This window comes from Oncorhynchus tshawytscha, linkage group LG08, assembly GCF_018296145.1.
Source record: "Oncorhynchus tshawytscha isolate Ot180627B linkage group LG08, Otsh_v2.0, whole genome shotgun sequence".
NCBI classification, from domain to species: Eukaryota; Metazoa; Chordata; class Actinopteri; order Salmoniformes; family Salmonidae; genus Oncorhynchus; species Oncorhynchus tshawytscha.
In genome coordinates, this window is record NC_056436.1 from 40,775,022 (window position 1) to 40,788,283 (window position 13,262).

Genomic DNA, 13,262 nt, shown 5'->3' on the forward strand with positions numbered 1-13,262 from the left:
AGTGGTAGGCCTGATCACCAACAACGATGAGACAACCTTCGGGAGAAAGTCAAGAAACTCACCGTGTGGTGCAAGGACAACAACCTCTCCCTCAACGTGATCAAGATAAAGGAGATGATTGTGGACTACAGGAAAAGGAGGACAAAGCACGCCCACATTCTCATCGACAAGGCTGTAGTGGAGCAGGTTGAAAGCTTCAAGTTCCTTGGAGTCCACATCACCAACAAACTAACATGGTCCAAGCACACCAAGACAGTCATGAAGAGGGCACAACAAAACCTATTCCCCCTCAGGAGACTGAAAAGATTTGGCATGGGTCCACAGATCCTCAAAAGGTTTTACAGCTGCACCATCGAGAGCATCCTGACAGGTTGCATCACTGCCTGGTATGGCAGCTGCTCGGCCGCCGACTGCAAGGAACTACAAAAGGTAGTGCGTACGACACAGTATATCAAAGGGGCAAAGCTACCTGCCATCCAGGACCTCTATACCAGGCGGTGGAAGGCCAGTCAGAGGAAGGCCCTAAAAATGGTCAAAAACTCCAGCCACCCTAGTCATAGACTGTTCTTTCTGCTACCAGAGCACTAAGTCTAAGTCCAAGAGGCTTCTGAACAGCTTCTATCCCCAAGCCATAAACAGGCTGACTACACCGCTCGCATTGCGTGCGCGAGCGTTGCAAAATAAATTTAGAATTTATTATTATTATAGAATCTATATTATTCAATTATTGCACCCACACTGCTCGCGTGCGCCAATGAGCGTCTGTTTTGCCAAGGGCTGAAATAGAAGTCAGTTCTATTTCTGACGCAGATCGCGGATCATGCTAATCGCAGATCGTGCTGATCGTGCTGCAAGTCCTGCCTCTCCCATCTCCTCACTGGTTTATAGAAGCAGGTTATACACATGTGGGTGACTGAAAGACGAACGAGGTCAGTGGCAGGAATCCACCTAATTTATGAAAGTTGGCAATCGCAATATAAAGTCAAGAGAAGGAAAGGCCTGGAAGGATGAGAGATGACTAGAAACGATTCGGTTGACCGTTTTTTGTGTGGATTAATTGGTGGAGTAGATGACCTTTTGCATTTCAGGTAAAATAACAACTCAATGTTTATATCCCAGGACAAGTTAGCTAGCAACAGCAAGCTAGCAAACCCTAGTTTTGATATCAAGCTGTCACTGTAACAATGAATAAACATTGCATCTTTTCCCAACATTTTGGTATGCCACTCAGTACATCTGAGATGAAGTGGCCATCTTAGCCTGACCTAAAATACACTCTTGTACTCCTGAACAGCTATTTGCATTGCCCCCTTCCCTTACGCTGCTGCTACTCTCTGTTATTATCTATGTATAGCCACTTTAATATCTCTACCTACTGTACATATACATAATTACCTCAATTACCTCGACATTGGTGCCCCCCGCACATTGACACATTGACTCTGTACCGGTACCCCCTGTATATAGTCCTGCTATTGTTATTTACTGCTGCTCTTTAATTATTTGTTATTCTTATCTCTTACTTTTTTAGGGATTTTTCTTAAAACTGCATTGTTGGTTAAGGGCTTGTAAGTAAACATTTCACTGTAAGGTCTACTACACCTGTTGTATTCGGCGCATGTGACAAATAAAAGGACCTCCATGCCACCTTCCTCCACGCCTCCTTCCACCACCTTCCTCTTCAAGTGAGCATAGCACAACAACAGTCAGTTAAAACATTTATTGTTTGCTGCTGCATATATTATGTAATATACCAGGGAGATATGTATATTGTAGCTAAGAAAGTAATACTAAGTGTATGTTGTGTAGTAAACTGTTAGTAGCCCATGTGCCTCTCTAATAACTTGGTCCCTTTCCCCCTCAGAACTTGACTTGGTGGTGCACATGTAGCCTATAGCCTGTTTTAGAGAAATGTCATCATCTAATATTTTAAGAGCCTTCTTTGTCTGCTTATATGCCCACTTTATTTATCCTTCGGTTCTGACTTGGTGTACAGGGAGAATACTGTAAGAACGGCCCATGTTCTAAATTCTGTCACTGAATATTTCAAAGTGCTGAACAGATAGTTGTATTGACTACGTCCATCTTAACTCGCTCATTAATGTCTTAATCGGAATTACAGATTTCCTCTTATCCGCTCATCGTTCCCTTATGCCATAGTTTGTACATCTCAATTGTTATAGGCCTATTGATTATATAGGTGTATCTCATTAGTATCTTATTGATAATTTTAGGCAATGTTGTAATGATTTCATTGTTTTGCTCACTTTGTGTATTATAATTATCTCATGTGCTTTTCTTGATGAGGAGTAGATACTATATAATGTCGTTGGGTCTGTAACCATGTTTGCCAGTGACAGTCTCTTCCCATTCAAATATTTGTTTTCAACAAAAAGTTCAAGCCTTCTAAAATACTTCAAATGGTAGGCTAAACGAGTCTCCCTCCCTCCCTCTCTCTGTGTGTGTGTGTGTGTGGTGACTTAAAGAAGAGTAAAGTTAAGGCCTCAAAATCTTGCTGAATTTATCTGAACTAACATCTATCTGAATTTATGTCGGTGTCCATTTTGAAAGTGCTGAACGAATAGGCCTACCTCGTCGCAGTTCGTTTGCTTGCAGTTGCTTATACTTATAGCTACAGTGCTTCCTCCTTTAGAAGTTGCGTCATACTGCGGCACACCTTGCGAGCTGCTGCAGCATTCTGTGGCACATTATCTGTTTGTCGGACATTTTTTTTGTTAATGCAAGTTATTGCTAGTTTGACCAGAGGGCATCTTTGAGAAGCATTTGATAGTCTTCCATATTGCAGGCACGCGGGAGACCGGGCTTAACTGATTCCATATGTGTTATTTCATAGTTGTCATGTCTTCACTATTATTCCACAATGTAGAAAATAGTAAAAATATAGAAAATCCTGGAATGAGTATGTGTGTCCAATCTTTTGACTGGTACTTGCTTAATTAATTGGATTAATATTATGGTGTTTCTATTCCATGAAAAACAAAAACCCTCTGGGTAAATATGGTGCTGTACAACATGACGGTCGGCAGTACAGTACTGGACTATTTAGCTAAAGTATCCCTGTGTCGTGCGGACAGGAGACCGGAGTTCAATCTCCTGACGGGGAGGAAGGACTAGGCTGTCCTTGTAAATAAGAATCTGTTCTTAACTGATTCCATATGTATCATTTTCATAGTTGTGATGTCTTCACTATTATTCTACAATCTAGAAAATAGTCAAAATAAAGAAAAATCCTGGAATGAGGAGGTGTGTCTAAACTTTTGACTGGTACTTGCTTAATTCATTTGAATAATATTATGGTGTTTCTATTTCATGAAAAACGGAAAACCCGCTGGACGAGAGCACACTGGACGTTCGGGCCGAGGAGTAGGGTTGATTTGAGCGTTCTGGCCTTACAATGGCAGTCAAGCACCCAAGCTAACGTTGGCTAGCTTGCTAGCTACTTCCAGACACAAATGAGACCACTCTGACCATTTTACTCGCCCTAGCAGAACTGGGCGGGACATGGGCTATAAAACTCTTCAAACACGCCCTCCTCTCCCTTCCTATATAAAGCCTTGACGACAATATAACCTCCTGTTCCGAGGATGTGGGGGCGACTGTCCGATGTCCGAATGGTTCAGATAATAACTACAGAACGAAGCCAACATCAGCCTGAGCTTTGGTTGAGAATGGTATGAACTTTGAACTCTTATTCACTACAGAAGTGATACCTCCTAGCCATTGAGTTAGCAACAGCTGCTGCCAACGAGGGTTAGGAAGGAACAGACAGAGTATGCCGTCTATCACACTACGACGTTACTACAACGTATCCAATTGACCGCCAGAGACATTCTTCAAAGGACAAAGGACTCGGTTTGGCAACACGGCCTTCCATCTACCACCAACCTACCGAAGCGCAGCTCAGAGTAAATATTTATTGCATTTTCTTTTTCCAAATGGGCAGTAATTTAGAATGCATAAGATACTGTATTTACGATAGCACAGAGCTTCTTCCTTTGTTACTCAGTCTTCCCGCTCTTTTCACTCAAACCCAGCCCCTTTTCTTTTGTGTAACAAACTGTCATATCTGTTCCGCCCGCTAGGGACGTTTTCCTTTATGACGTAATTTGTAATCAAGTTATGATTTAATTATGTGTATGTGTAATTCTGTGTGATTAGTTAGGTATTTAGTAAATAAATAATTAAACCCAATTTTGTATTGCTGATTCAACTTGTTAGCCAGGGTTCGTGCAGATAACCAAGAATTTACAGCTTTCAGATGAGACTGAATTAAGATGACGATTAATATTGACTGCTATTGATGTAAAATATTACTAGGTCTTTAAGAGTTTATTCGGAAGATAACAGCTCTATAAATATTATTTCGTGGTGCCCCAACTCTCTAGTTAATTACATTTACATGATTAGCTCAATCAGGTAATATTAATTACGGAGAAATTATTATATACAATAGCATGTCATATCACTTAATTCGGCATAGCCAAAGACACGACACTGCTAGGATGTATAATGTCTCCATCAAATCTAAGAAGTTATTTTAACTTTTTTATTCTTACTTATTGGTAGACAAATTTTCAATGATGTATGAAATTGGAGTTGTTCTTCATCAACTGGTAATGCATAAATAAGGTTAATAGGTTAAACATTCCACTTTTAATTCCAATGCTTTTTTTCAAGACACAACATTGTCATCTTTGGCAGTATAGATGGATTTTCAAGGAAGGTAAGTATGTTATTTTGTATGCATATTGCATATTTCCCAACACCTAATGAACAACCACAATAACAGCCTGGTGTTAAGCTTTCTGTGCTTTTTTGACGTATCCTGAAATTGACATCTGCTTCTTTAGATTGAATGGTTATTTCTCAGTTATTGTTTTCATATCTACAAAAAAATAAGCTATTTTCTTTACTTTCAGAGTGCGAGCTGATCAAGGGGTCGAAAATGTAGATATTGCCAGATGTACTATGTTCACTGTCTGAGGAACAGGCCGTGGAAGCTTTATTGCTGGCGAAAGTGTCCATAACCAGAGGTAATTAAACTGTTCTGTGTTCCTTTTCTCTCTTCCTCTCTGCCTGTCTTGTTGTACATGGAACCTGTCTCACATGCATTAATTTAAAAAACCTTAAGATGTCAGCTGCTAATTTTAAGATTTACACCACATCAACACTCAGCTATTTTCACTGGACTATCAAGCCCCTGTTGCTGCCAAATGTATTGTCACTAATACAGATTTGTTTTCTTTTGAGCATTCCAGATTCAGCAGGTGGAGGATCTGCTTTATCAGGAAGGTAATCAGGAATCTGTAAACACTGACAATCGGGTCAGTGTTCCTGACATCCCATGCCTGTCACGCCCTGACCATAGAGAGCCTTTGTTTCTTTATGGTGTAGTAGGTCAGGGCGTGACGAAAGGGGGTGTTCTAGTTTAACAGTTCTATGTTGGTGTTTTGGTTTGGTTCCATATTAGAGGCAGCTGATGATAGTTGCCTCTAATTGGGGATCATATTTAAGTAGCTGTTTTTCCCACCTGTGTTTGTGGGATATTATTTTGTGTTTTGTGCATGTGCATTGTTAGTTGATTGATTTATTGTTTTTGCTAAGTTTCACTTTATAATAAATATGTGGAACTCTACATCCGCTGCGCCTTGATCCGTCTCTCCTCACGTACGTGACAATGCCCCCTGTCTACTGAGAATCTTGCTGTGCTGCAACGTCAAGTGAACCCTACCACTGACTCCTCATCTTTTGGTCAGGACATATACACACATGCTCTTCGATTAGTTATGAGTCTCCAGTCTTTTTAGGTGCAGTCCTCCCACACTATGTCAGATATTGTTTTAGCCCCAGTGCCACTCTTGATAATGGCAAACATTTGTATTTTTTGGAGGAGGGTGAAAGGATTGCAGGCCATGCTGTCAAAGTGAGAGAGTAGGCTATTCTGGATAGAGCAGGTTTTTGCCTTAGCATTACCCAGCTGATTCAAATGATCAAGTCATCAAGCTTCAAGTGGTATTGATATATTCATTTGTGACACTATCCTTGATATGATCCTGCTATTGCCACATGCTACACAAGCACATGTATCTATCTATCCAATGTTATCATGATTTGTTATAAGGGATATCATACTTATATTATACAGGAAGAATTATTAAAGAGATGCTTTACATTGAAATACAGATAGAGATGTAGTAGTACCAGAGTTAATGATCCAAGGTCAGTTTTGCATTTCACCTGATGATGAAGACTGACCGTGTTAGCATGATTAAGCTTTGTTTAAAACAATTCTATCTCTCTATCCATCTGTCTCTCGTCTGCAGGTATGTTTTGATGTGAGAGAGGAAGCCAGTCCCGTCATCGACACCTTCGGGCTGACTGTGAGCCCAAGGCTGATTAGGAGACACCGCAAGAGACACTATGTAATTGTGATGAAGTGAGAGAATATTAGAGTAGCACTGTAAATTCATTAATCATATGCTGTCTTCCCTGCTCCTCTGTTTGACCTCTTTCCTATTCTGTCTTCTACACCTCTTTCCCCACCTCCTCTTTCTTCCTCTGTTTTATAATGCACACCATATGTGCATTGAAGTACAGAATGAACTTGTACTTAGAATATTATATTATTAATTAATCAATTATAATATTTATAATGCATGTATTATGTATTTATAACACCTGGATAATGAACTTTCAATAAAGCATTTCACATTCTCCACTGGTTGAAATGAAGTATCTCATTGGAATACTACACCAAATGTTTGTCTCTACATTAACTAACATATTCCCCTCAATTGTAAATTTTTTTGCCTGACTCGTTATGACGTTAGAACTACTTACATTTGCTCCCACCGTAATGTTTTGCCAGCCGTCTTTGCTGAAGAAAGTCACCAGGGACGTGTGGCTCACGTCAAATTCGTCATTGGAACCACTCGATATGATTGGTTATATAAAAACCTCGGGACCCAAATGCATAATGAGTGCTCTTAACTCCCCCTCGCGGTGGTCTGGTGCAATGAGGCCGTGACGCTGGGTACCTCTAAATCCCATGGTGTAAGCTCGCAACTTTTAAAGGCGGAACCACTGTAAGTGTTAATGATATAAGAATAAGCATTGTGGATTTACTAGAAACATACTGAACATGTAATAATGTTTGTGGATGGTTCAAAAGTCAAAACTCATTTTGCAGTTCGTTATTGTTGAAGGAGATTGCGGTTCTTATCGACTTCACAAGGAGTCAGTAGTAACCATATTTGTTTAAGCAAGGCAGTCATATCAGCTATGGTTTTTAAAACAGGCTGTAAATATGGCTGAATTAGCTGTTTCACTGCCAGACAAGGCTCCGCTGATAGCCAGGTAATGTGGTGGTAATGATTCATTCCATGGTGCTGAAAGGAAAGCCCTGCTGTTGGACAGCTTTATGTAGGCACAAACAGTTTGTGGGCACCATTTGCCACCGTATTAGTGCAATTAATGTATTGTTTAGTCTTGTGCAGTTGCTTTGCTGGCATGCATCTAAAAAACATTTTTTTGTTTGCCCCACCAACATTTACATGCTAAAATCGCCACTGGTTTCAATATAGGTAATTGCTCAGTACATTTCAGACAAATTCACTTGTCAATGGCATCAATGGATGTGATTTGGTTTCCTAGAAAACATCAAAGAATTTTTTTTTCCTTGCAGTCATATGACATTTTGCATTTGAAGTAGGAATACAGTGTAATTTTTCTCCCCACTCTAATTGGCTTTACAACACATAATGATATATTCACGAGGGGAAGACTGGCTTTTAACCCAGAAGAGTCTTACGTTACAGCCTTATTCTAAAATGGATTAAATCCATTTTTCTCCTCATCAATCTACACATAATACCCCATAATGACAATGGAAAAACAGGTTTGTAGAATCTTTTGCAAATGTATGAGAAATGTCAAACAGAAATATCACATTTACATAAGTATTCAGGGCCTTTACTCAGTACTTTGTTGAAGCACCTTTGGCAGCGATTACAGTCAATCAATCAAACAATCAAATGTATTTATAAAGCCCTTCTTACATCAGCTGATGTCACAAAGTGCTGCACAGAAATCCAGCCTAAAACCCTAAACAGCAAGCAATGCAGGTGTAGAAGCACAGTGGCTAGGAAAAACTCCCTAGAAAGGCCGGAACCCAGGAAGAAACCTAGAGAGGAACCAGGCTATGAGGGGTGACCAGTCCTCTTCTGGCTGTGCCGGGTGGAGATTAAAATAGAACATGGCCAAGATGTTCAAATGTTCATAGATGACCAGCAGGGTCAAATAATAACAGTCACAGTGGTTGTAGAGGGTGCAACAGGTCAGCACCTCAGGAGTAAATGTCAGTTGGCTTTTCATAGCTGATCATTCAGAGTATCTCTACCGCTCCTGCTGTTTCTAGAGAGTTGAAAACAGCAGGTCTAGGACAAGGTGGCACGTCCAGTGAACGGGCCAGGGTTCCATAGCCGCAGGCAGAACAGTTAAAACTGGAGCAGCAGCACGACCAGGTGGACTGGGGACCACAATGAGTCATCAGGCCAGGTAGTCCTGAGACATGGTCCTAAGGCTCAGGTCCTCAGAGAGAAAGAAAGAGAGAGAGAGAGAGAGAGAGAAAGAAAGAGAGAGAGAGAGAGAGAGAGAATTAGAGAAAGAGAATTAGAGAGAGCATACTTAAATTCACACAGGACACCGGATAAGACAGCCTTGAGTCTTCTTGGGTATGATACTACAAGCTTGGCACACCTGTATTTGGGGAGTTTCTCCCCTTCTTCTCTGAAGATCCTCTCAAGCTCTGTCAGGTTGGTTGGGGAGCGTCACTACAAAGCACAGCTATTTTCAGGCCTCTCCAGAGATGTTAGATCGGATTTGAGTCCAGGCTCTGGCTGGGCCACTCAAGGACATTCAGAGACATGTCCCGAAGCCACTTCTACTCTGTCTTGGCACAGATCTGGGGTAAGTCCTCACTAGCATGAAAACTAAATACAGGCAGAGACTGTGTGTCGAAAATGTTTTAAGACTGAGATTCTTTCCAATACAACCCTATATTGCAGAGTTATGTGCATCCTTTCAACTACACCCTTCTCATTAAACTGTGGTGAGTTATTCACAATTTTCGATGAACAAATAAGGTTTTATATGTAAGATGGTTAAATAAAGAGATCAATTATTGATTATTATTATATTATTATTTGTGCCCTGGTCCTATAAGAGCTTTTTGTCACTTCCCACGAGCCGGGTTGTGATAAAAACTCATTCGTATGTTTAATAAATGTATCGTATAGTAGTGTGTGTGGCAGGCTTACAATGATGGCAACAACAAAAAAACATTTGAGAGTGGGCTGACCCTGGTGCTAGAGGGGGTACTCAGCTGGAGGTTGAATGTTTGAACTATAAAACGTTTGGGAACCACTGTTTTAGAGGATAATATATACAGAAACATTTTCAGAAACACCATGACATCCCCTCTCTAGTAATGTAATAGGATCCCTATGGTCCAGTCGGTGTTCTGTACCTTGGACACGACAGAGAGCTCATACAGACAAATGTCAATTTGACGTTGAGAGGGACCTTATCTCTTCCCCATGGAGGAAGTGAGATGAGTCTGTCATGGCTATGCCCTCTGGGTGCTCTATGGGGTACCGTCACAAATGTTCCCCGGGCATCTCTTTCTACTCTGCGACAAAGGGTTTTGATACGATCAATATTCTCCCTTTGTTCCTCTAGTGCTGTCACATAAGTGTCTCAATCAAAAGAGACGGCTAAGAAATGAATTGTTTTTAGGACTGAAAGTGTTTTCCTAAAAGGCGAAAATTAAATAGATGTCAGTTGGACTTCTGAGAAACTAGCATGTTGTTCCAATGTAGGTCAATGTAGGTCCGGGAGGGACAGAAAAGGCCCAAGCATCCTCCTACGAAGCCAGAAACTGGACACCTAGCCATGGCCCGGGACTGGAAGATGCTTGTCGATATTGGCCAGAAACTCATTTTTCCACCTGAGATTACTTCTACCAACCTTAGGCCAGACACGGTACTCTGGTCCCCTTCACGAAAGGCTGTATACATCATAGAGCTCACAGTCCCGTGGGAAAATTCTGTTGAAGAGGCCTACGAGCGTAAGACACTGCGTTACACAGAGTTGGCAGCAGACGCAACTCAGCGTGGCTGGAATGCAAAAGTCTGGCCAGTTGAAGTGGGATGCAGAGGATTCGTGGCTTCTTCCACCATCAGGTTGCTGAAAGAACTTGGACTCCATGGACAGGCTCTGCGGCAGACCGTCAGAGCAGTTTCTCAAGCAGCTGAAAGAGGCAGCCAGTGGCTATAACTCCATGACCCCCCACCCCCACCTGAGAACCCAATTCAGATCCCTCCAACTTGAGGAGAGCAAATGAGGTATGCGGTCAGCTGTAGGGCTGGCTCAGGGAAGAGGACGCCCCTGCCTTGCATAGTCCCGTGGGACATCTTAATTGGGCATGGGACACAAGCTAAGGCTTGATCACCCTTTAGCTGGCCACCTTTGATGAGGGTGTTTAGTGATTAAAGGCCGAAACACCCACTGATTCGAAGGCACACTACTGAGGATGTGTCTTAAAATTGACATCTTAACCCAGTCTAATAAATAAACCTCCCATGCCACTCTGTCAACATCACGGCAAATAGTGTGTAGCTCGACCACCTTCCACCGCAAACTGATATCTCTAGTTTAAATTTTTTTGTTTTATGTTACTCAGATTAGACTAAAGATATTAATTAAGTTTGAACAAAAAGAAAAACAAAATAAAATGTATCTAAACCACATTGTCATGACTGTTCTTTCTCATTTGACTCCCCTGCCAGCCTGGACCCGATCCCTTCCCCCAAATCCCTTCCTCTCATTTCCCACTGTGTGAGTGGGACTCATCGTTGTGAACTCATAGTCTCCAGATCTGCAAGGAAGCTTGAAGCCTATGAAGAACTAAAAGGTCCCACAAGCTGTAATTCACAGCCTCAGTCAGCCACGTCATAGGACACATACTGTAGGTATACATTTTATTCAATCTCTGTCCCCACTAAAAGCCCGACAGTATGTAAACAAAGTTGTAACAACAAAGTTGTCTCCTCTGTCCTATATTTCTGCAAGTAATGTACAAAGAAATGTACCTAAAATATCATCTCTCTGGTTATGTTTTGTTTAATATATAAAGGATGAATTTCATGTTTTTACCATCCATTAAGGAAAAAACCCAAGTATCCATGAATCACAAAAAAAATCCTGTGTGTGTACCTAGCTCAGTTGGAAGGTAGGCCTTGGGGAAAGTGACCCACTTCAGGTGCTTTAGTGAGTAGAGTAAAATCACAATGGCTATCTTGGCAATTCACTAAATACATTAGGAGCACAGCAGTCAGAGCAGTAGCATCCACTCTTAGGCAGGATGTAAAAAGTGCTATTTTTAGGGAGGCAGTAACCACATAGAGGCCGAATACAGTTGATTCCCTTAACATTTTTTCCCCGTTTGAGGGATATAACATTTTCATAGCCCTTGTTTAGATTTCTGTATATATTTGCATGAGATTGTTGAAAATACTGTATTATTTTCATTTTGTACATCACGTCTCCAGGCAGGGTTTTTATATACTGAGTGTTCAAAACATTAGGAACACCTGCTCTTTCCCTAGTATAGACTGACCAGGTGAAAATGATGATCCCTTATTGATGTTAGCTGTTAATTCCACTTCAATCAGTGTAGACTAAGGGGAGGAGTCAGGTTAAAGAAGGATTTTTAAGCCTTGAGACAATTGAGACATAGGCTGCGGTCCAAACACTTAAAAGACACACCCTCGTCCATTTATGCCCTTGGGGGAAATCCCCATCGCCGTCTTGGAGGGTGGTCCAAATGATTAGCCAAGCAAGGGAAGTTTGCAACGAAAGCCCCTCATGCCTCGTTTTCAGTCGGCTTTGCGAGTGTACAACTTTGTTCACTCCGGGTCCTGAAACTCCCCATAATTCAATTCGTGACCATTGTACAGTACATCCGCAAAGTCCGCGAAAACTTAAAAACAACATCAATAGAGTTGTCAACATACAAGTGTAAGTAAAAATGAATGCAAATAAGTTAAAAGTACATTTGTTTTTGTTTGGTTAGCTTTTGGAAATTGTAGAAATAAAAATGTTCCTTCTTCAGAAGTTCCAGCTAGTCAGGCTAACTTTAGGTAGCTAATTCATTTGCTAGCTATCATAGGGCAGGCATATATTAATAATTATATACTTAATATAAGTACACACGCACTCATAATTGAATGTAGCGCATATAAAGCACCCACAAGCTACCAGTGGCTGAATACAAATTAAAATCAAATCAAATTTATTTATATAGCCCTTCGTACATCAGCTGATATCTCAAAGTGCTGTACAGAAACCCAGCCTAAAACCCCAAACAGCAAGCAATGCAGGTGTAGAAGCACGGTGGCTAGGATAAACTCCCTAGAAAGGCCAAAACCTAGGAAGAAACCTAGAGAGGAACCAGGCTATGTGGGGTGGCCAGTCCTCTTCTGGCTGTGCCGGGTGGAGATTATAACAGAACATGGCCAAGATGTTCAAATGTTCATAAATGACCAGCATGGTCGTATAATAATAAGGCAGAACAGTTGAAACTGAAGCAGCAGCACGGTCAGGTGGACTGGGGACAGCAAGGAGTCATCATGTCAGGTAGTCCTGGGGCATGGTCCTAGGGCTCAGGTCCTCCGAGAGAGAGAGAGAGAGAGAGAAAGAGAGGATTAGAGAACGCACACTTAGATTCACACAGGACACCGAATAGGACAGGTGAGGTACTCCAGATATAACAAACTGACCCTAGCCCCCCGACACATTAACTACTGCAGCATAAATACTGAATACAAAATCATCGCGGGATGATGAATTTTCGACCAAGTGTGTTCCATTTAAAATGAATTCCTTCGTTCCTTGCCCTGCAAGTGTATACCCGTCAGACATCATGATACGTCATCAGAAGTGTCCACTTAATTTCAGGGCTGAGGGGATAGGGTGTGTATTTTAAGTGTTTGAACCGCAGCCATTGAACCGTGCCATTCATATGGTGAATGGGAAAGAGAAAAAATGGAAGTGCCTTTGAATAGGTTATTGTAGTAGGTGGCAGAGGCACTGGTTTGAGTGTGTCAAGAACTGCCACGCTTCTGGGTATTTCATGCTCAACATTTTCCTGTGTGTATCAAGAATGGTCATCCACCCAAAGG